This window comes from Siniperca chuatsi, linkage group LG1, assembly GCF_020085105.1.
Source record: "Siniperca chuatsi isolate FFG_IHB_CAS linkage group LG1, ASM2008510v1, whole genome shotgun sequence".
Classification (NCBI taxonomy): domain Eukaryota; kingdom Metazoa; phylum Chordata; class Actinopteri; order Centrarchiformes; family Sinipercidae; genus Siniperca; species Siniperca chuatsi.
Window position 1 is genome coordinate 7,354,067 of NC_058042.1, and position 25,733 is coordinate 7,379,799.

The 25,733-nt window shown below is 38.4% G+C and overlaps 1 protein-coding gene across 1 annotated transcript in view; it reads left to right on the top strand.

Moving 5' to 3' along the window:
* The window catches only part of kcna4 (potassium voltage-gated channel, shaker-related subfamily, member 4), a 55,697-nt gene that overhangs the window by 21,511 nt on the left and 8,453 nt on the right, over positions 1-25,733 (top strand). The window lies entirely within an intron of this gene.

Genomic DNA, 25,733 nt, shown 5'->3' on the forward strand with positions numbered 1-25,733 from the left:
ATTTAACTCTCCGCAAGAAAGCAAATAAGCATATTTCCCGAAATGTCAAACTATTGCTGTAGTTGCTACAAGCAAATGTTGTATTGTAAGAGCAGACATTGTAGGAAAACAAATGAAATACATTATCAATTAATATTTTACTGATACATTTCATATTAACAGTTTGTGACTTGGCAGACACTTAAATTAACAACATTTCCTCATTATGTTCAGAAAAAATTTAATCCGGGCGGCATTCTGTAATAAACGATTAGTCGATTCATTGATTAGTCGAAAGAAACTTAATCGTCAACTATTTTAAATAATTGATTAATTTGAGTTTTTTTTTTTTCAAGCAAAACCACCAAATATCTGGTACTTCTAGGTTCATAAATGTAATAATTTGCTGCTTTTTTGGTCTTACATTAGAGTGAATTCAATATTTTTGGGTTTTGGACTGTTGGTCGGACAAAACAAGAAATTTGATGATATCACCTTGTGCTCTAGGACACTGTGATGGATATTTTTCACTGTTTTCTGATGTTTTATTGACTAAACCATTAGTCGATTAATCAAGAAAACGATCTACAGATTAGGAGATAATGAAAATAATCATTAGTTGCAGCCCTTCTGCAAATATGTTGTACATAAATGTAACAGGCATGTGTTTATTAAAATTGGAAGGAAGCATGTTTCTATTGATACTAAAACCAATATGCTATTTAATATAGCCTACATTCATGCTGATTTTGCAAACTGGGTGTGTTTTTAACATTTTGTCCTAATTTGTAATGATGAATGAAATATTATATTCTATATTTGGAACATATCTTCTGATCAGTTTTACATCCGGACACAGTAGTTAAAGCCCACAAGTGCCAAAGAGTGGATATACTACTCGGGAAATACTGTTTGATATGAAACTTTATATTGTACCGATGTCAAGATGAAGCATCTGGACAGTACAATGGTGGGGTGGTGGTTGAATTGAGCCACTGCTCCTCATGTTTGTGGTACCGGTTGAAATGTCACTTTAGCTGCTACATTTTCTTCAAATAACTTCTCCTTCTGTCTGCTGCAAATATCTGTTGAATGTAAACTGGAGACCTGTGCGATTATTAATCAAACTGCTTGACTGTTTCCCTCAGTGGCACATCGCAGCCTCCCTCCCCACCCTGTTTCCCTCTTTGATCACACACACTCTTACACACAACACACACCCTCCCACTGGCTTCCACAGTTTCTGTTTTCCTTTTGATTTTATTTGCTGCAGTAGGTCGGTTTTAATTTATTTATGCTCCTTTACCTCTCATTCAGATAATTTGTTATCGTGCCTTTCTGCTCCTTGTCTCTCTCTGCTGATCCTATCCAATTTGGCTCAAATTAGTATGATCTTGATGGCTTCTTTTGAGGTGAGAATTGTTATTCATTTTTATTTTCTGTGCTGATATATGTAAATTAATAACCTCAGATTTAGGTTTAGTGGGCACTGCATTAGCCAGTGGGGATGAGGCTTTTGTTACATGTCATTTTAAATATATGAGTTTGGGTCCAGCGTCATGCTCTGCCATGAAATCTCTGCAAGTTTTTGGTGAATGGTTGTGGTCTTTGTTGGAGAAACTAGCAAGAGTCCGCTAAGTTTTGAAAGTATCCAACTGAAAAAATCCCGCCCCCTCTCTTCAGGCCTCCCTCCAGAGCCACTCCCCCAAAACACTGTCATGCACAATGAGTGCACGCAGGTAGACAGGTAGACAGGCAGGTACGCCAACCAATCATTTCATTTGGGCTGAATGAACTGATTGGCTGGGCTTATTACAGACCTGCGACTGCCACAGATACCAGTTTTCATTTTTTCCAGAGCATTTGATTTATTGATTGCTGTTGTGATGTAAAGAAAATTTCAACAAATACAACAGAAAATGCTTCTGAAATACATTACCTACCCTAGTTTTAAATCAGAAGTAACTGAACTTTGGTTATTCTTTCAAGGATCTGACATCAGTTAATGATAAGGCAGGATGCCAATACAAAACTGCTAGGACTGCTTTTGTAAAGAGTTATGTTTTTATATATTTGGTAATTGATTTTGTAAATGCTACGACATGTTATTAAAAACAAGATGTGGAAATAATTCTCCCAGCGGACAACTGTTTTGGCTTCGCTCATACCTCAGAGGGTGAAAAACATCTTTATGTTTAAGGGACTTTGCAGATTCATTTTCCTTGGGCCAGGTCCACACAGCTATTTTGGAAGGCTTTCACTGACGTCTGTTGGATTATGCAGAGAAACCACAACGTCCTCTTTTAGGATTTTTGTTTTACTTCTCAGGCCACTAACAGTAAATCCTTTCTCCCTCCAGCCAACTCCTTGGTTTTATGCAGTCATGGTTTTCTGCCTCTTCATTAGACTTTAGACTCTGCAGTTGGCAGATTTAAATTTCTACCACAGCACTGATGGAATATTCCATTTAATTTTTACTGTTAAATGGTTGATTTGTTGATTTTTCCTGGAGTCACAGTATCTCTTTGTGTGGGCCAGAGATCTTCTGCACAAGCTATCTGGTGTACAAAAAAAACTGAAAATGTCTCAAAATTAAGCACCAGACTACGACTAAATGCAAATAGACTGCAGATTTTATTACATCTCAGGACAGCCTCTATTACACTGAATTTAATAGCCTTTAACTGCATAAGGTGTGAACTGCCTTCTTACAGCCTCTTTAACTGTGACTGAGACAATTAAGTAAATCTGCCATCAGTGCAGATAATATGCCTTCACTTTAATCTCTTCTTTCAGACCATTCTTGTTCATTAATAATCTTTTTGGCAGTAATTCATTTGAATGGGATTGCAACGATCTGTGGATTTGTTTACAGCAGTGAAGTAAATATGCAAGTATCGAGTTTGGACAGAACCTGACCTTTGAAGGTGGGATCACAAGGTAGGATCCAAAATGGAGGATATTGATTTAGCTTAAGTTATTTTAGCTAACTAGTAGCTCGTAATGAAGTAGCTGTTTATTAATACGTAGCCTTTGTGCAACATTCAAACACATTCAGAGAGCTCAGAAGTTTGATCTGTGAGTAAACTCTGTCTGGATTCACAGGACACACAGAGACAAGAGAGTGACTCTGGTCCAGTGTGTCAGCTGCAGTCACTGCTGTACAGTCTAACAGCCATTAGGGGATAGAAAGGTAAATGAGTGAGTGAGTTAATTAATTAATAACTGCTCAGTCGGTCAGTCAGTGAATTAATGAATGAATAAATGGTGAATGAATGAGTGAAAGAACAAATTAATAAATGAGTGACTATGTGTAAAAAATAATGAGTGAGGGTCTGTAAATCAGTCAGTATGTAATTAGTAAGTCAACCCGCCCAACAGTGACTAAATGTGTGAATGCATAAATTAAATTAATTTAAGAATCAATGAATAGTAATTCAGTGTATGGAAGTAAGAAGGTAATATTGAATGAGTGAATGAATTAGTCAATCAATAATCAACCAATGAATAACTGATTGATTGGTTGAAAGAATAAAAGAGCTGAAGAATGAATGAATGAGTGTGTGTATGAAAGAAAAATAAAGAATAAATTACGAGTGAGTGAGTGACTGAATTACTTGATATTAAACGATCAGCTAGTGAATGAATGAATCGGTGGGTCAGTCAGTTTGTGAATGAAAGAAAGGGTGAATGAATTAATGAGAAGGGCCATGTCAAAGAATGAGTGAGTTGTATCTAAACAAGTTTGAGTAGAAGTTTATTTGAAACTACTTAAAATAAACAAATTCATATGAGCTTCAGAAAAGTGTGAATGCACAAAAACAAAAAGGTGTCAAATTGTTACCTTTAAAAGGCCAGTTAAGACTAGAGTGTCTTCTAAATAACACATGAATGCTTTAATCACACATAACATACTGTATAACACATGATACTGTCACGCAGAAAGATATATGAAATGTTGATTTTCATTACTTAAACATCTTATGATCAGCATCAAATTCTTCTTCCCAAACTGAGATCTTTCTAGACATGTTGAGTTTCCTTCTGGTGCAGTGTGTCAGCATGTGGGGAAAGACATATTATTAGTTATCTCAGTGTTTGCCTCTGTGGGTTTCCTGTGAGCTAATTGGAGCCCTCCCATATGTCCCAGCTGAAAAACTGCATGTTTGTGGTTAAAAATAGGTACAGCATTTCCTGCTGTGCCAGGGATAGGATTTGTTTCAAAAAAGACCCCACCTTGGTTGTGCTTGTTAATTCTAGTGGTAGCTGCTGCATCTAATATCTAAAAGATACATTATGTACTGTAACATTAAAAAAGGGAAGTATTGTAATATAACGCAACAAAACAAAAATGTGTTGTCATTTTTATTCCAGTACTGTAACACTGGGACTTAACTCAGTGTTTGGAAACTGAAAAATGACTATGATAAGCCAGACTTTACACACCATGTTTTCTTACAGTATATCACTACTTAATGCACCTGCCACATGGTATCATGAGTGACATTTTTCAGATATAATGTCTGTTATCATTTTTATGGGCAACTATAACCAAATACAGATTGGTTTAAAGTTCATCCTGACAGCAATCAATAAATCAAATGCCCTGGGGAAAAAATGATAAAAATACGGTATCTGTGGCTGTCTACCTGCGTGCACTCTGCCCATGCACTCATTGTGCATGAAAATGTGTTTTGGGGGAGTGGCCTGAAGGTAGGGGGCGGGATTTTTGTCTCTTGCTAGTTTCTCCAATGTTACCTACGCTAGCTTTAACGAACAATATTTCAGGAACGCATAGAGCTCTTAATACTCTGCTGGTTGTGTGTATTTTTTATACAAATTTCCTTAGTATAATAATCAATCAATCAATCAATCAAACTTTATTTCTATAGCACCTTCCAACAACCGAAGCTGAATCAAAGTGCTGTACAACATTAAAAACAAGATAAAAAATAATAATGATAATAACATAATAATAATAAAAGTACAAATAGGTCAGCAGAGCACATTACAACATAAAGAGAAGTGTCACAGGGCCACTACGTGTTAAAAGCTATTCTAAATAAGTGGGTTGAAGTTTGGCTTTGAACAAAGGCAGGTCAGTGATGGAATGTAAGTCAATGGGCAGAGAGTTCCATAATTTATTATTTTTACTTTGATCCAGGAGCTTATGCTTTTGTCCTGTGCATTTCAACCGAAAACAGCACTACGTTAAAAAGAAAATCAAGGGGCAGCGTTGGTCATTGTGTTGCTTCGTGTACTCGTGAGATGATAAATCCAGGAAGTCCAGTTCGAGCAGTAGATCCATGAGATGGAAGGCCTATCAGGCGCCAAAACACTGACCGTGGGTTTTTAATACTATGAGGAAGGATTTTACAACTTTACTGCTGAATGACATCACATTGCGTTAAGCCCTCGGCATCTGATGTGCTGTTATCTGTCTGTGGCCTCAGTTTACTTGACGATCACCAGCATATCTCTAACTGAGTCCCTTTAAATTTAGACAGGCTTTCCTTTCCTTTTGTTGCTTAGCGCAATTAATTAGATTTTAGTGGAGATCTGGATAATTGAGGTGCTCAATTATGCTCATATCAAACTAATAGACAGAAACCTCATTTTAAATCCAAATGTAATACATGCAGGTTCAGGAACTCTTCAGATTAAGTGACAGATATGATGTCTTCAGATGAGACAGAAATTGTTCAGTGTTGGTGGAGGTTCGTACTTTTAGTTTCTCTCTTTAGTTTCTCTCTTTTTTGTGTCTATTGTTGTCAAACCGCTCTCCCTGTGCACACCAGGCTCTCCCCGTGTGTCAGACTTGATCAATTGGCTCCATGTAATGTTGTTCCTGGGTTGCATTCCCATGCATTATGTTGAAAACACTCTCCCAAAGGATGGGGTGGAGGGCACCATAAGTCATAAGAAAGAAACCTGTGTTTGGGGTAAATGTAATCATTGTCATGGCAACAAGGACTGGAATCTTTGATAGGCGCTATTTGTCTATGGAAAACACTATCCAGTGTGTGTGTGTGTGTGTGTGTGTTTCCTTGTGTGAACATGTGTTTGAGTTTGGTAAGTGCGAGTGTAAAAAAAAAAAAAAAAAAACATGTGTGTGAACATTTGCACTTTCTGTAATTCTGTACTTTTTTTCCATGTCTCACCCTCAGTTTGGAAAATGTGTGTTTTGGAGAGCTTGGAGAGTTTTTCCAAACAGAGCACTGGCAAAAGGGAGGGCTTAAAAATATATATATATATATATGAATGACTTTCCTATGTGACTCAATCTGGTGCACATTCTGGAGTGAATTTCAACTGCTAAACAACAGAAAGGAACCTCATAATATCAGTAACAGTTCAGGGTCTTGGCTGTCGTGCTACATGCTGTTTTTAAGTGGCTCTCTGTAACAGCTGGGGAGCAGGGTTTAATCCACAGTGTGGGGCTGAATTATGCATTATACTGTGAATATTACACCATGTCTATTTAAATGCAGTGCTTGTCCTGTCTACACTGTTTCTGCAGCTACTCAGCTGTAGATGCCACTTGAAGAGGGAGCGCGTGCAGGAAAAGAAATAACAGCTACTTCAGTATTTTATGCAGATTTTTCTCTGTGGTTCTGTAGTGAGTTTTTACTGTCTGTTTATAATGATGTGCTGCACTCTTTAACCCTTTTTACTCTTAGGTTCAAGGTCATTTTATGTGTACTGTCTGGGGCATATTTTGTAGACTTTCAGCCCAGATTTTGTCAGTTTGTCGTACTTCCAGGTCTGTGTGCTCTTTGTTATCATGCATTTAATTTAATGACCAATAACTCCCTGCTGGGTGAGCACTAGAAAATAGGCCTGTTTTTTCCTAACCATCCTAATCTTCACAGTTTTTCTTTTATATAGTTAAGTCTATGTATGAATCTACTAAAGAAGATATAAACAAATATAAAAATGGCTCTTCCCTTGATAGAAAAAGGGCAGGGTGATTTAAATCTCATTGTAAATGGGTGACTTTGATATTGTAGCACATCTAAGCCACTATTGCTCTGTGCAGCTTGTAATTAGCATCATGTCAGTATTGTCCCTCTTTAAGATTGCAACAATAATAAGCGATCGCTTATTGTTCGCTGTTGGTTTTGATACAAATGTGTAATATGTTCGTGTGGTTGGTTCATAGTGTCAAGTTGAAAACAGCTTCAGATCTATTCAACGTTTGACAGCTGACGTCATCAAGCCTGCCTACTATCTACTTCAATTCCACATAGTGAGGTTTGATTACATGTACACAGAAGGCAGATAACAAGAACTCGGAGTCAGTGCCTGCTGTGTTTGTGTAACTGGAGGTGTTTATCTGAAAAGCTATCGAGTTACAGATCACATTTATGAAGCCAGGCAGAAACCAACTGGTTCAGTCATGTAAAATGGTCATGAAAGAAAAAAATACATAATCATCTTTTAGTCAAAGTGTGTGAAAAAAACATTTCACTTAAATGTTTTCACAAGTGATTTCTACTGCTCGGTCGGGGGACCACAGGAGCCAGACTTAAGCGGTTTTGAATTCGAGCTCAAGCTATAATTTTTGCTCTCTGCTTTCTGTATCTGAATTGAGAGCCTCTTTTAAATCCCCAGACCACATTAAAGTGTAACACACACACAGACTGTGTCACATTATTTGACGCATGTCACTTGACGCCCATAGCACACACCGGACGTGCCTTACTCCAATTTCAGAGCAAATGCACAAGAGCGAATAGTTTCCACAAGGTATGGGGCAGAATGAAGACAGCTATGGAGCTAAATAAGATGCTACGGACTACATCAGAATGTAAAGAATCCCAATACTCATTTTCTTGGCAGGTATTCTCATCTTCTCTGATATTTTCTGCCATGATTGAGATTTTTAATCAAGTCCCAGTAGGGACAAACAAAACAAAATAAACTTTTGCAGCATTTGTCTTTACAGTAAAATTGTAGCTATAACTTCCGACCTTGTCGTTGTCCGAATCCCATTGGACACGGGTTTTGGGTTTGGGTCAAAGTTCAATTTAGTTTAACTGTGGCTGCAAAAAAAAAATGGAAAATCGGCATAGTGAGCACCAATGGGTGACAGCGCTTTTCTCAATATCAGATTAAAAAAAGAATTGAAAAGAAAAGGAAACATTGCTTTTATACGTAACTGCACTTAACAGTTCTTTAAAGCAACTACAAGGAACTTTCATTTTGTGTGGATTTTGGCGTCCCCTGTGGACAAAAGCGGTAGTGTTTCCACCACCTTACATTGTAAAGATCTTGATCTGGCTAACGTGTGCATTCGTTTTGGAAGCTAGTAAAACAAAGACGCAACTTATTTTTAATACTATTTTCTTTTTTTAAACAGCTGTTTGCAGGATGCATTGTGATGAGTTAATGTATCTATTTGTGGCTATGTAAGATTAATAACTGTAATATGATGATGGTGAAACAAAGCAAACTTCGTTTTAGTACCGTTCATACACCTAGGTTACATGTAAGCCTCCAACAGATTCGGTTACTCAGTAATAGTAATTTTGTTGAAAAAGCTTAAGTTATTAACATTCCCTAGTAATGATAATGTCTTCATAATAATAAGCCTGCAAGATATAGATGTTTTTTTGTCCCATTTAGCTTTTTTTTTTTTTTTTCGGCCAATTATTTTCAGTATTAAATTTAGATTGTTTCATAACCAGTTAAAACATCCTCGTAGTTTCTTTAAATGCTCTTTTTATCTGTCTCACTGATATTAACATTTGGATGAGTAAACTTTTTTTTTTTTTTAAGAAATGAGCAGAAAACAGAAATTCTACTTGCAGGTTCAAAAGCAGAAAGGCAGAGACTACAATCAGTGTTTGCTAGCCTGTCCAAGCATATTAAAACACATGCTACAGATCTGGGAGTGATTTCAGACTCTGATCTTAATTTTATTAGCCATTTTTACAAGGTCGCAAAAAGGAACATTTCCAAAAGTAGACCATTTTTAACTCAGAAGGATGCTGAATTGCTGATATATGCTTTTATTACAAGCTGCCTAGATTACTGCAACTCTCTTTTTACTGGTCTCCCTAAAAAGTGTTTAAGAAAATTACAGTTAATTCAGAACACTGCAGCCAGGATTTTGACCGATACAAAAAAACACGTGACCCCTCTGCTCGCATCACGGCACTGGCTACCTGTGTCTTTTAGAATTGAATAAAGTCCTTTGCTTATCTACAAAGCCTTACATAGTCTAGCACCTTCATATGTCAGTGACTGCCTTTAATTTTATGTCCCAACAAGAACTCTCAGATCTTCCACTGCCACTTTTAGTACCTAAAGTGTCCCACAAGAAATCTGGTGAGGCTGCTTTCTGTTTTTATGGCCATAAACTGTGGAACACCGCAAACTCCCTTGGAATTTTTAAAAATAAATTAAAGACCTATCTTTTTAATTTGGCTTAACTTTGTTGGTGTTTTTGTTTGTTTTTCTCTCACTTGTTGCTATTTTTTATGTTTTATTTCATCTGATCTTGCTTTGTTAAGCACCTTCAGTTGCATCTTTGCATGAAAGGTGCTATACAAATAAAAGTTATTAAGTTATTATTAATTTTAAGAATACTGGACATGTTTCACCAGCTAAATAATGGGTATTGGTAGTTTTTTGATGCTTCAACAAATTTAATTTCACATTCCTCCATAGATCAGATTCAAGCAAATACCTAATAATATTTGACACCTTGATATTTTTCTGACATTTCTTAATTTCAGTAAGTAAGTAAATAAAATTTTTGTTATATAGCACCTTTCGACACCTAGGTTACTAAGTGCTTTACAACAGGATAAAAACTTAAAAGAACACACATAAAACAGAATAGGCTACATGACTCAAGCACAAAACACTTGGAAAAGAAATGGGATTTCAGCTGTGACTTAAAACATCCAAGGGAGTTTGCAGACCTGACTCCCAGGGGGAGGCTGTTCCAGCCTGGGACCCAGGACAGCGAACGCACAGTCCCCTCGTGTTTTCAGTCATGAACGAGGTACAACTAGCAGGCCTCGTTCAGAGGACCTGAGTGGCCAAGCAGGGGTTTAAGGCTCACTAATATATTCTGGAGCAAGATTATTCAAAGCCTTATAAACAATAGTAAATCATTAAGCCAGACAGGAAAGTCAATATTCACCCCATGCAAGGCACACCAACTAAGTTCCTATAGATATCCCTTTTATGTAAACTTTGAAAACACTGAGATATAGAGATAACACTTCAAGAGAAATTCTCCACTGAAGGATTCACTTTTGAGTCCAGAATGAGGCTTAATGACAGCCCGGAAAGCTGGCCCATAATCAATTTAGTAATCATGCATACCTTGATACCACTGCAATTACGCCTAACCTCAAGTGTCTAATCGAGCAATATTCGAGCACACAGAAAAAGGTCTTTTCCCCCTGCCTCTTTCACCTTTTCTCTCTTGTTAATTAAGTCCAAATGTTTGAATCAGCTGCCTTGACCAGACGCCAAGCAATTCTTCCCTCCCTGCTTTCACAGCAAAAGAAAATGATCACACTGACTTTTTCTGCTATTCAGGGTATAAATCCGTCAAATAGTGCATTATGTATGTAGATATCAAAGTGAGGACAGAAGAGCTGGCTGCTGTGAATGCATATACCAAGTTGATGCAGTTTTTTCTGAAATAAACACTATTCTGACACAATCAAATATTTACAAAAATCCTTCAAGTTGAAAGAAATGCTTTCATCTTATGTGGATTTAGAAATAGAATCATGTAAAGTTTGCTCCACATTCATGGTTTGTGGTTTCACTAACGTTAATGTAACATAAAATAGTAAATAATACCTTTGTCCCTATCTTAAAGTTATAATCCTTAAGATTTCAGTCCTGGTTGGTTTGGCAGCACCCATGGTTAACACTGGTAACAGCCAGTGCTACATACTACAGTTCCCATAATTCTGGGGGCAGCAAACAGTCGTTGAGCAGTTAGTTTGTCAGAATTACAACAGAAGAGCAGCTGGTGTTTTCAGTGCAACTCAGGTTGTTTTAATAAAGAAGTCAGTCAATAATTGTTTTTTTTCCATCATGTCATGAGCAACCACAATCTGATTTCATGCTGCGCATGGCGCTAGTAGTTTTCCACACAAGAGCAGCACACAGTAAAGTTGTTACCTTGCTGTTGGAGGTGTGAAGCCTGTAACTCTTCATCTAACATCTCACTGTGGTTGTTCCTTCTTCTTCCATTACTCCCTGCAATATTTAAAACTGATTTACTGAAATAAAATGCCAAAAATGACTGTTGTTGAAAACTCTTATATAGAGAGGTAAATACAGAATGTAAATACATTGAATGGCTAAATGAGTACAACTTTAAAAGGGACCAGAGCACCAAATCTACATTTCTGTCTGATTGGACAGAAGCAAATGCAATTTTTAAAATTCTGAAACCAGGGCCTTTCCCGTAAATTTGAGCTTACCCTAACAACAGAGAACAGAGTTGCTGAGTATTGTTTATTATTGCAAAACTGAAAGCTTTCATACTATTATAGTACAATTATAGTAGTCTGGCTAAATACTGATGGAGGTATTGTCTCAGACAGTCAGAGTCCCTTGAAGGAGTGGTATAGCAATTATAGAGTGTACAGTAGAGAAAGAGGTAGAAGTAGTAAAAGGAGTAGGAGGGGTTGTGAAGAAAACAAACTCGTACAAATCAAAAGGCTTTTTGAAATGAGAGCAGAAGGAGATCTACAATGGAAAAGTTCAAAGAGACTGAGGTGTTTGTGAGGAGCTGTATCTCCCTCAATTTCATGAAAGAAGCATAATGCCATAAGTGCAAATACAGTATGTGCACGAAAAGTCAGAAAAATACTTATTTTTTTAAATCATGAAGGAATTATATGAAGAAGAAGAAGAAGGCGGCACAACTAGAAACAGACAGTGGTTTGACATTGAAAGAGTGTGATGGGAAAACTGCAGGATTATTGATTGTCCTATACTCACAATGCATGACCTGTTCCCAGCTGACACAACAAAGTATTCTTATCTGAACTTTTTAACAAAAAAAAAGAGCGATTATCAAAATGTCAGCTTGTCACTTGATTCACACAAAACAACACCACTGAATAGCCTGTCAAAGTGGAAAAAAGTGTTCAGCCAGAGCAGCCTGAGAAATTATTTTTCTCTCTCAAAAACAGCATGGCTTATTTTCCAGTTTTACGTATTAGTTATGATGATAAGTGCGTCTCCTGTTTTGAGCAGAAACAGAATACCATTGTTACCAAAAACGTGAGAAAGTATGCATTCAGTCCAGTGAACAGATTAAGTACAAGCACAGCATCATAATCATTATTGCTGACAGGAAGTGAATAAATCAGTGTTAGGTATACTATACCTATACTATAGCGCACTGGTTACCAACCTGGGGGCTTGTACCTCACAAGGGGTCCTGAGATAAATCTGAAGGGACGTAACTGTTAAAGGGAAAAGAAAGAGGGATGCACTGATCTAACTTTTTCTCCCATGATACAGATTTTGACGCCCAAACTCAGGTTATCGGCCCATATAGAGTACCATTTCTTGTATGAAAGGTGCTATACAAATAACCTTTATTATTATTTTCTATACCAGGTCCCTTTTCCCCCCTTACACCAAAATATGTTTATTTTCTATGACTTATGTCTAAATTCAGCTTTTTGTGACATACTGAATACTTTTACATTTTGAGGTCTCTAAAAAATCTTCAAACTCTTACTTACTCTTTGAACTGTTCAAAGCTCATGCGTACACTGAGGCTATAGCATTTGTGCATCGCTCACAAGTTTGCTTTATTTAAATAGCCATAAGCCAAAAAGGTTATAAATCACTGCTTTAATCAATTACAGATGAATGAAATCCTCCTCCCCCAGGTTACTGATGTGACCAATGCGAATGTTACCTTCAAAATGCAACTGTAAGACAGTATGCAACAACTCAACAATTCACTGTGTGCATGTCACACTACCACATATCTAATATCACTGTACTGTGGCCTTCTGTGGATTATTGCTTCATTATTCATCATTGCAAATTGCCAAGTGCAGTGTTGAGGTGAGCTGACTCAACTCAAACAGGTGAACAGGGCCAATGTGTGAGTCACTGCACTCGTGTTCATGTTGAGCAGTTTTACAGATTTGTAATAACTAAAATATGTCAAGTTACAGCTTTGCACGTACTGTTATACATGAATGTAGTATTTGCACATATGTTTTCAAACTGGGAGGATTAGGAAACAGGAAATGTCCCTTTTTCTGCACCAACCCAGTGATAGGGATGGATAAATCTGTCTGATGCATGACCACAGTTTCCCATTTAGAAAAAAATAAATTACAAGCACAAATGTATCCAGTTGGAGAGGACACACTAAGAAGTTGGCCATCTGGGAAAGAGCCAGCACTTGTGGGAAAGACTTGTGTAAGGGCTTTGATTTTTGCTAGAAAAAGAGTGGGGTTGCCATGTTTCCTCTCAAGATGTTTAAAAAAAATCAGACCATGTGCCTAAATTGTATTTCCAGGTTGCAAATATTTACATTTTCCATTTGAAGCAAATGAAGGGGCAGAAAGAGAAACTTACTATTAAAACTTCAAATATGACATTGCTCACTAAGATTTCTGCAGAAGGCATGATTTAGGGCAGGCATGTGACAGACAAATTAATTCAGCAGTTTGACAAGACGCCGTATTGTGGTCCAGCCATGGGAAGACTCTGAGACAGAGCACGCTGACAAAGCCAAAACATGGCTGCAATGCCACAGTAACCATGTGAAAGTTGGTAGTCACCTATTTTAAACTCCTCCTGAGGCTGAGTGTACTTTGGATCATACAGTTTGTTGTTTTGACTCATGTGTGGGCCATTTTAACCCAACCTGTTGCTTTTGAACATATTGGACAGCTACAATTGTGGATAAAATGCAGTTTCTTAACCACTGAGTAGGCCATTACAGCAGTTTAAGCCTGTGAAAAAAACACAGCTGTCAAGTCAACGGTTGTTTTTGCTAATGGCTGGTAATTATCTGGAAGTGAAATGTGTAGTGTAGTGTAATGTTCAGAGTTGAGCGTCATGGCTCAGGCCACTGCCTCCTTGCCATTTTGGGCTGAAGTGTCCTTCTCCACCAGTTTTTGTTTGTTTGTTTAATTGAGCTGCTGCACGCCTCTCAAAATGTCTGTGCGTGACTCTGCAAGAGCAGATGATGAGTGGGCAGGAATGTGATGTCTGGTCTCATAAAGCCACACCTCTGCTCTTGCCAAGACAACTGGGAAATTGGTTACAAAAGGGGAAGAAGGGCAAAACCATCAAATTATGTTTAGTCAAGGCTCATCACTTGATTACAAAGTAATAATCAGTGAGCAATACCAGGTTGGTACAGCTTGAGTTATCAAAGCTTGACTTTTTGTGACAGGTGATATACTGGTTAGCCACCACTGCAGAGATGACTGTGTGTATTCACAAACATAGAAATATACAGTACATGCATATTTTGCTTCATACAAATGATTTTTTCTCAATCAAGAGAAAAGTGGTCAGACGTGGGCGAACAAGTTTTCCACTCCCACAGTTAGCCATACATGGATGTATACACCACTTTAATCACTCCAACTCCTCCAGCACTACAACAAACACATTTGGCAGTCTTTGCAGGTAGGATGATGGTTGGGGATTGTGTCTGTGTTGCTTCTTTGGCAATTCATGCAGGTAGGCGGCTGGCAGCTCCATGTGTATGGGAGGAGGCACATGGTAGTCTATCCTCCCCAAGCCAACAGAGGGGTTGGCAGTGACAAAAATGATGATATATCGCAACAACTAAATTGGGAGGAAAATGGGGGCAGATTGTTGTCAGGGAAAGTTGAGAAGTGGTGAATTAAAAACAAATCTTTAGTTGTAGAGTTGCTTGGTAGCCTTTGTGACCAACAACATGACTGCTCCATAGAACTCTGCTACTCCTCTGTTGCTGTTACATGTCTTTCTGTGTCCCATATAGAGGAACATCACACCAAAATCACCTAAAAAATCTCACTGTTTAACATGGCTTCGGTAATCAGCTTTACATGTAAAGCAGCAAACAAAAAAAACACACAAACCCCAAATTAGTAACACTGTCTTACTTACTGTACATACTGTACAGTATGTCATCAGTAAAGTGCTTTAATATGAAAATAAACATTCAAAAACAATGCATCTTGGTGCTTCATTCATACACTATAGTAATAAGACAGATTTGTCTCTCCCTTGCAGTAGGTTTCAGGCTGTTAGCCATGCTTGATAAATCAAACTGATCAGATAGTCTGTTAATAAACATGCGATTCAACAGCAGTTTTCAAACTAACTGCTCGTTACTGGTGTATTGGCCAAACTTCTGACAAATTACAATTAAGTCTTGGTTCAAAGTTTTTAGCAATTGTAATCCAGCACAGTTTAATTTAGAAAGCTGGGCAGCAAATGCTGCTCTGTCTGGTCAGAGCAACAAAAAAATTCAGAGCTGATCGAATTGTGACCTGGAATTAGGAATTAGGAATTGACTATTGCACCTGGAAGAAGTCACGGGTTTAATTAATCCAACAAATCATCTGAAGAGGAGACACAAAAACCCCTGAAGACTCCCAGCAGTGGTTCCCAACGTGGGGAGAGCATATTTCTGCTACACAAACCAAAGTTTTAACTTAGTTGTTTTCAGATCAGTTCTTTAATATATGCTTTTTGGTTAAATATTGGTAGTTTTTCCTCTTCAACCCTCTAACAATTATACAAATTAAACAGACATATGCCGCCTGCGATGCGGGATCATGAGTAGACTTTATTTTGTGGGGTCATAAAGCGAAAAGGTTGGGAACCTTAACATTTGTGTCTTTCTTAGTTCACCACACAGGTAAGTTACATAAGATAAAGATAAAGCGGGAAATTACAAAAAAATGCAGATGTGGAATGTTTTCACCAGTGAAATATCCTGTATCATTTATTCATGTCAAATGTTAGAAAATCATGTGCCTATATGTGAATTTATGTGAAATGTGTTTAATGCGTGATATTACATGTGACATTGTTGTTTTTAGATGTGATGTAAAATCACTTGCGCCTTTGTACGAAATTTCCCATGAGAAGTGGTTTTCCACATTCCACATGTGTTTTGTATGCGATAAATACACATCTGCTTTTTTATCAGCACATATGTCCAAGATTGGTAGGTTGCAAATTATCAATGAAATTAGCTTGTCCTTCTAGTTATCAGCCTTTTTAAATTTCAAACTAACATTTCAAATGAAATAAAAAGTGAGCTTGAAAAGGTTGAAAGGTTGAAAAGAGATAATGGTTCAAAACATTTCAACCCTATTAAGTTTTTTCACATTAAGTTGTTTTGAATCCACACTCCACAGTAGTTTTAAAGTTGTTGCAGGAGATTAGCACCTATCTAATGCTCCACCATTCACGAGGCTTATAATCAAATATCCAAAACACAATTCCAATGGGTCAGTTGTGCAAAATGAGTTCTAGTTTGTAATTTAGTTTGTAAATTGGGGGATATATTGCCAGCAGCTACCATTATCAACGGAAACAACATGGTAATTTTTATGCTTGGCAGCACAACTGGCAGGCATCTACATCTGCTGTTGGTAAGTGATTGTAGGCGTTTCATTAAGTCACTGTTGAAGTGCACATGTGAGAAATGCCTGCGGGGGCACGAGATAGAGGAGGCTGGTTTGGAGGTGGTACGACGTGACTGACGGGGATGAGCAGATAATGACAGTTTTCATTTTGGGTAAACGGCTCTGTGTTTTTGCTCACACAAATTATGAAATTGTGCTTAATATACCACGACCACAGTTAAAATCTATACATGAAATAAATAACAGACAAAGTGTGACAGATTAATAATAATGCATCCGTATCATGGAACAATTTTGACATAAAGTACCCCATGTAGCAGTGATTCCCAACCAGGCGTACTTGTACCCTAAGGGATACTTATGCAGATAAGTGGAAGGATTGTAGATTAGCTCAAATGAATTGAAAAAATAAAAGTTATACTTTGATTAAAACATATATCCACATATTAAGTCAGCACCTGAAACGATGTGTGCGAGCAAGTGTCTGAAAACTAGTTAACTAAAAGTAATGTATAAATGGTTGAAATGTCCAGCTTCTGCAACTCTTACGACGCCAAAACTTCACCAAACCGACGTAAACGTTGCAAATGAGTTTTACATAACATCCAGTTCAAATACTTAATATAGTATTAATATATATATATTATTATTTATATGTATATATGAATACAGGACAGTGGGAGTATAAAAAAAGGTTGGGAATCACTGCCATGTAGCATTAAACTGTTAACAAGACTTAGAGTTTACATTTGCTAATTAGCACTAAACACAAAGTACAGCTGAGGCTGATGGGAATGTCATTTGTTTTCCAGGTATTTGTTTATAAACCAAAGTATTGGACAAATTTTAACCTGACAATGGCGCTATGTGAAACATTAGTGGATCATCAAAGTGATTATAATTCATCCTCCAGGAAAACTTTAATGTCTGTACAAAATTTCATGCAATCCATACAATAGTTGTTGAGATATTTCAGTCTGGACCAAAGTGGTGGACCGACCGACATTGCCACCCCCTAGAGACACATCGCATGGTTAAAAATACAATACTCTCAATTAAAATGCACATACAGTGCAATATTAACTGGGATTGACTCATGTAGTTACTCAGACACTCTTTACAATATCGACATAGCTTATATATATATATATATATATATATATATAAAATCTGCAACCAGCATTGTATTTCATTGCATTTGTGTTTTGTTGTTCTCAATTTCCAGCCTATTAATCTCAGCAGTCAAGATGTGTTTCCAAGACTGCAAACAGTCCTAACTTTGACATTTTGGACTCTAAACCGTTCGTTCTGTCAGTAAGTTGTGGGGCTAAAAGATTAGATAAGAGCTGCTGTCTCTTTTTATCAGTGTCATGCTACATTATCTGTACATTGGTTACGTAACCAAGCTTGAAAACAACAACAACAACTAGGAAGGTAACATTTTGTTTGGTTGTATTCAGTACAAATCTCATTCGGGCAGTTCTGTCACCTACATGTCTGGTTTAGAGTGGACCAAAGCATCGTGGCATTAATGATGTTTCCTGACCATTGCCTCCATTTGTGTCCTGCCTTTAATTCACCGTGACAGTCTGTCATGGTGTAATGTGACTCGCTGTGTTGCACATGTGCTTTCTAAACAGCAACTCTCACCCGCAGACACAAACATAAACAAACACACAACACCTGAAGCTTGGCTTGTCATGCGGCAGCTAACACATCTAATGAGTACTGTTCTAGCTGACAAGAAAGCAGCGATAGGGCCGCTCGAGTTTGGGCTCCAGAGAGCGGATTCATGGACAAGTCTGCCTAAATGAACAGCATCAGATGAGCAGATGTGCAGAAGTTTTTTTTCCCACAGAAAAGTGCTGACAGAGAGCTCGGTGGCAGGGTTGAAATGAGCACAGTGTGTGTTATGTCCCCGGCGTACATTGTGCTGCACGTACTGCCGATCTTGGCCTGAATATTTATAGTCCATCGTGTGTTCATTTGTGTACGTTTGTATGTGTGTGTGTGACTGGGAAAGCCAGTGTGGATCTGAGATCCCTGCAGGGGTGTGAGGCAAGAAGCAGCAAGAGGCAGAAAATCCCTGCTGCCTTTGGATTAGTGTCAGCAAGCAGGAAGCCAGGCACCATGCTACATGTGCATGTGCACTCTCCTAAAGTCAGTCCCTGCAGGATTATTTTATTTTATTTTTCTGTCCAGGTTTGGAACATAACCCCTCTAATTTAGTAGCAACTTTTCTGGTATTGCCTGATGTTGATGGGAGTCATTTGATCAGATTGGTAATTGCTGCAAAATTACAGTGATTTGTGGAAATTGCAGTGCAGTCCTTTCCTGATGTGGTAGACGTACGACATGCATTTGTCAAGCTTCAAATTTTGTTTTTGATTTGTAAATCCTGCAAAAACTGCATCCTGTGATGTTATAACTTCCTGAACGGCCTGTAAACATTTGTGTCTCAGAGCAGCACATACAGCTTTTGTGGGTCATGACTGTTCATCATCTGACCTCTCGTTCTACAACAAGCCACACAAACACTGCAATGATAACAAATAACGTCCGAAATCATTAGCAAAGGACAGTCAAAGTTGTGTCTGTTGTAATACCATCTAAGAAACATATCTGTTTCTTGGACAGCATTGAGGCGTCCTTTGAAAACTGTAACAGGTGACTTGCCTGTGAATTTCTGGCTGGTGCTTTGATGATGATAGTTAAGAGTGCTTGTGACACACAGATCAGAAGGAGATTTAGACGAGGGTATTAACAAAAACACTTAAGTGTCAGAGAGGACATTCTCAGGGGAAGGAGAGCTTAAGTGCAATCTGTCATAATCATATAGTTTTAGTCTCTCAAAACCTCTTTCTCTGTCTCTCTCTCTCTCTCAAATCCTAACACAGCAGCGGCGGATGGTCGCCCACCATTGAGTCTGGTTCTGCTCGAGGTTTCTACCTCTTAAAAGGAAGTTTTTTCATTAGCCATACCTGCTTATGGGGGGGCTGGAGCTGATCCCAGGTGACATTGGGCGAGAGTCAGGGTACGTGCAGGAGACAGGTCGCCAGTCATAGAGACAGACAACCTTGCATGTTTTTGGACTGAGGGAGGAAACCGGAGCACCCGGAGAAAACCCGCGCAAGCACGAAGACAACATGCCGGCCGGCAGGTTTCGAACACAGAACTTTGGGTGCTTTGACCACATCACCACCGTGCCGCCCCAATAAGTGCCATAAGGTATAAAATCAGATTTGTCCTTTAACTGCTTTGTAGAAGACGTTGCAGGAGGCTGCAGGGTTGATGTGCAGGCAACGGTAACGAGTAATGAGAAGCTGTTATGTCTCATTTCCCCAACTTGATTCAGCAGTAATGGTGTTTACAGCCAATGTCCTCACCTATTTGCCCTCTTGAGGAGTTTGTTCCAGTCTGAAGCACAGACATTACTGCTCTGTCCATGTGGAAAACTTTTTTGCTCCACACGTCTCTGCAGGGGCCAGGTGGATAAAACTCTGAGTAGGTTCACAACTAAAACTAAAGCTGTGCTTAGGCGTGGCTCTGAATCTCAATCATTGAGGTGCAGATTCGTGCAGATTTTCAGTCACATTCAACCATAAATACTGTAGATATGCACTTAATCACTTGTTTGTACAACAATGGCTCTGTCTGCCTCTGTCTTTAGACCTGGCAGTGGGTCGGCAAATCATCTATTGCTGTGTTGCATCACCAAGGTCCTCTAAGAGCAACTGAGCAGCTTGTCCTTATTCACTGCCATTAGGCACAGCTATGGCTATTTATAGCAGCTGTATAGCCATTAAAATGATCACAAATTTACCATTGTCAGCAGTGATATCTTAATCGTCATCATCAAATGTCAGAAAGGTGATGAAAAGTCAGAATGGTAGCTTCATTCCACAGACACTGGGTTTTCTCTTACACACACACTCTTATAGTTTCTCTATTCCTTCTCAGCCTGGTGGAGTCACACATGTGCTCTTGTCTTTTATTCTTAACCGTTGCATGTTCACTGTAAAAGGAGCAATAAGTAATCTGGAAATCTTGTGTTGACCAATATCAGCAGGTGGCAAAATTGCAACAACATTGTCAAGGCCTCCTCAGCTCAGCATACACCCCTCAGAAAACCAATAACTGCTCTAGTTAAAGGAGGATGTCACATGACACCAGTCACTTACTTAAAAGGACTGCTTACCATCAGTGAGTGACTTAGAGAATTTGTTGTTAGGAGGGGTGTTATTTTGTTTTAACCAATTTAACCGCCAATATAATTTTCAGTTGACACAGAAGCTGCAGTAGCTGTTGCTAGGAGCAGTTAACTTAACATTTTTCACCTTGATCTAGGAAATATGTCAATTAAAGAGTTGATATTTCTGTAAATAGACTTACAACTTGTACAGCTGCATTGATCTCATCCATGCTTGTCACAGTTTTTTGTACTTTTCATGAATATAGCTAGGTAGCAATGTAGGAAGATGACGTCCCAATTTTTAATCCCACCCTACTAAACTCTGACTGGTCAATTATTTATTTCAGCTGAAAACAGCTGTTAAAAGGGCACAACAACAGACCTGTATGAATTGCCGAACAAATCTAAGATGTGGGCAGTGAATCAGAGGTCTGGACGAGGCTAAACTCAGACTGCATGGAGGAGACAATATGTGGGGGTTAGTCAGTTAAAAGGAGTCTTAACTGAAATCTCAAGAAGCAAAGTGTGTGTTCCAAAACAGTAAACTGAGTTTCACAAATCAGGTGAAATAATTGTTGTGTCGTATGGATTTATTAACTATATCAACCCCCTGTAGTTATGTTAATATAATTTCTGTGCTTTGAAGCTGTAAAAATCTGCCCCCACATAATATCGTACCTGCAGGTTCTGTCTCTTCAAGTCTCAACTACCCGCTTTTTGCAAACACCATAATGATTTTAAATCAAGTCCCATGGAAAAAACAGCTTCTGGGCTTTTAAACTGTGAAGAGTGATAGCAACTGGGTAGCAGGTAGTTTTGTAGATCTGAACAGATTTAACCTGGTACTCTTGGGTTAGCCTTGAGGAGGCAGTGCCTTACAGTGACGGGCTGTGAGATGAATGGAGTTCACTAAAAACAGTCCTGCCTCCTGCTGAGCCACAGGAGTGAAAGCATCCAGGTGTGCACAGAGCTGGCGGGCCAGGTACGTGACTTACAGATAGTCAATTATGGCACAAGTGATTATTCCATGGATTCTCCTGTTTCAGTCTTAGAAACCAAATCAATTAAGTGTTTTTTCTCTGTACTGTTTGGATACCTAACCTCACTAGTGCTCTCCATCAGTTCCTATTATTTTCAGACCAGGTGTGAGGTTTGGGGTGTCAAACATTAACTGTCAGAAGTCCTGACAACATTGTTGAACAACTCAGTATTAGAGAAAGCACCAACCACTTGTGCACAGGTGTCGTTTCAGAGATGTTCCTTTGGCTATTTACACCTGTACGGATTTTGGGTATAATGTCAGTCTCTTGACAGGAAGCTGGATCAACCATTCAGCTTGTTTGACGAGCAGGGTCGCACAACACATTGTTGAGATTTGTGAGATGTGCACGTCGGCTCCACTGCGAGACTCTGTGACCCACAGTTACCCATAACACTCTGGTCTATGTAGATCTGCAGAGGCGTTTATGTGTATCTTTGCAGAAATAAAATTCCTCTACTGTAGATCCCTAGGTAATTAGTCAGAATGGCCGATTCAGGCAGCTTCTTTCTGTGTTTACTTTCGGTCAGACTCAAAAACAAGTGTGAAGTGATTTATGTAAAAAACATCTTTATTTGGAAAACTGTAGGAGGCTCCTGCAGCTCGCCCTTATATGCATTGTTTTGTGTGAGTCCTCATTTCCCTACAACGGAGGTAGCGAGTGAAAAGTTAGCACGACCCATAGAGCCACAATGGCCACATTTATGGGAAATACGCCAGGTTGAAATAAACCGGAGTTCTCCTTTAACGTACGTGGTCAGGGCTAGGCAACTGAAACATTTGAAGGTTAGGGAAAGATCATGGTTATGTATAATAAAAATTCAAATATTAATTGCAGGTCTGTGACAGTACGCAAACTCCGAACTCCTGCATGAGAGTCAGGCACAATAAACACCACACCGACCTCCACACAATTACCTTTTGCCTTGCTACATAAAGGACACACTACTTCCTGCAGGGGCATTGGACGTAAATCATAATATGAGATTGTTCAATAAGGACGTAATTGCTAAGGATAATGGGATGACCACTTTAATATATTTTCTTTGTTACTGACAGGGGTATTTTTACGCAGGACAATTACTTCTGTGGTTATAAACTATTAAAATTTGTTATCCATTCTGTCAACTTTGGCACGCAAAATTTGCATTTCTGGCAACCATTTCTAAAACTCTTTTGGCTGTCAGGTCTCGCTCTTTTTCCATTAATCATCTTCAGTAAACTCATTGCAACAAAGCACCTCACACAACAAATGACTCACTCTAATATTACAGCCTCCCATTAGAAAGAAATTAAGCTTAATTTGTTGCCATGATATCTGCTCATAAAATCACATGAAGGTGTGTTTTTATGTTTTAATACAGTTCACTGTACAGTAATAACAGCTTTGAACAGCAGCACAAATGTATCAACTAACATTTCATTCAGTCTGTATTTTCGTGTTGTAGTATGTTGTCCCGGTAGGGCACTGTTTCCCTCCAGCTGTAGGTTGCCTAATTTAAACTGTACACACACAGGAGCTGCTTTTGTTTCAACACAAACACCTCAGTGCAGAACACCACTGTGCCCTACTGTAAACAACTTTCTTCATTTTCTTTGTGTCAGTGACACTGACATTTTAGCCTCAGAGTTTAATATATTATTGAATGAATAATATTAAGGATATCCTCTGATCTCACACTCTGTATATTCAGTGTTTATACTGACTTGAATATTGAATCCTATATTTGTCCTGTTATCATTACAGGTACAGGGTATTCAAGGGTAAATACAGGTGTGTGTATTTCCTAAGTGGCTCACCAAAAAAACTAAAACTGAAATGTAAACAACCACAGGTTTAGCTCTAAAGTCTTAATAAGGGAATTAGATAAAAACACTCAGTATATTTGTTGTAATTGCCTTGTGCCTGCTGCAGCTATGATTGCATGCAGAATGTCTTCAACTCCAGGGAGACTATGTGGAAATCCTCAAATTATTGAGGTGGAGAATTATACAACAGCTGCTCTGTTAAAAGAGGACGCTTGTCTCTAATAGTATGCATCTTAATAAGCACAAATAGCTATGACACAGAACAGTTATTCTGTGAAATGTTTCGCCCTGCAGGGGGTAGGCAGAACATAAACACTTCATGAAGAAGGAATTTAAATTTGAGCTAAATAACATTACAAACAGAGCTACAGAGGAGGGTAATATTAGGCTAAATACCACTTAGCAGCAGGTGTCGACCTTTTTTATGCTGTGTATGTCCGTCGTGTCGCTGTTGGTTTGTTCCTTGTGACCACTGTTTCTGTTTTTTAACTGCAGTTTGCCTGTGTTCACCATAGATGCACTGATTTCCCAGGCTGTACCTATTGACAAATTAAATCCTTTTTTTCAGTTTTTGTGTCTTCTTTTTTTCTTCTTTTGGACCAGCACTCCTGCAGTTTGGGCACAGGTGATTCGGCCTGCCTGGATCTCTGCTTATACAGCCGACATATGCTGCTAATTTGTATTTACCCGAGTATAACTCACCTTTGTACCACTGATTGCCATTGTCATTAAATGTCTTAAAATCTGAAGTACTGTAAGTTTTACTGTCTACCTCTTGTACATTTTATGCAGATTTGTTCTATAAACAAACATTTCCTTATGATTTTCGAAATCATATTGAACCTGTGAATTCTTATTGCTGCCTTCAAGGCATCGCAACAAGTCCTCCAAATTGAACGACAAAATATGTCGTTTGTAACTGCCCTCTAGAACGACATAATAGCAGCCTTTTCTGGTCTGACGCGACTATCGGCACGACGACATCATTTGACTGTGTCTTCCAAAACCGTTACAAATCACTTTTGAAAAATAAATCTGTTTTATGATGTGACAGCGCTGTGGGTTAGGGTTTGGATAGGTTTAGGCACAAAAACAACTTGGTTAGGTTTAGGGAAAGATCATGGCATGGGTTAAAATGACTACTTCATTGAGTTTAGGGGAGCTTTGTCGCCATGGTTACAGTAAAAAACATTTAAACTTAAGGTTATGGAACGATCCTGGTCATGCTTTAAAAGAAAGCGAAGTTGATTGTCGATTAGAAACGAACAACGGTCTCCCGTGTTAAAGTCAGATGTTTTGTTGACTCATCCATCCACCCCGACCTCCTATTCATTCAGACTCTGTTGCTCTATAACAACATCACCTGACTTCCTCCTTTACTCATGTCATAATTACTACAGCTGCTAGAGGGATTTGTCACTTTGATGTAAACAGATGCTGGTTTTGGGGCACTTGCTGAAACGACTGATGCTGTCTACCTGCCTGTAAAAGTAATCGTAATTCCACGTCTTTTGTCCCCCCTGCCATCCATCTTCTCAGTTCTTCATACGTCATTTTCTATGCTTTTGTATGGCTTCATTACTTTGTGTTTTTATACTTCCAGATATTTATATTTATTTATTAATGTATTTATTACCAATTACATACAGTTTTTAAGCCTATAGCATTTGATTGTTTTAACTTTGTGATTAACAGTGGGGTATTTTTTTCCTTCTCCTATGTATTATGTGTGTATATGTTTACCTGGGTGGCAAGCTGATGTGTACGATTGCCCTTGTAGGGATGAATAAAGTTGTATTGAAGTGAAATGAATTTTAACATTACCATTAACCCCAGCTGCCCACCAGTAGACTAGTCATTACAAACTCATGCTGTACAGCCAAACTTTGTTCAAACCAACAGTCTTATTTTAATTCTAGTGGAGATTCCAAAGTTTCCAAAGACACCAAATGTGAAATTTTGCGCAACATTACATTTACATAACATTCATTATAAAGTCACTTTGTCCAGAGTGATTTATAATAAGTGCATTCAACCATAGGAACAAGAACTAGATGCAATCAAAAATTGTAAGTGCATCCCTCCAAAACAAACA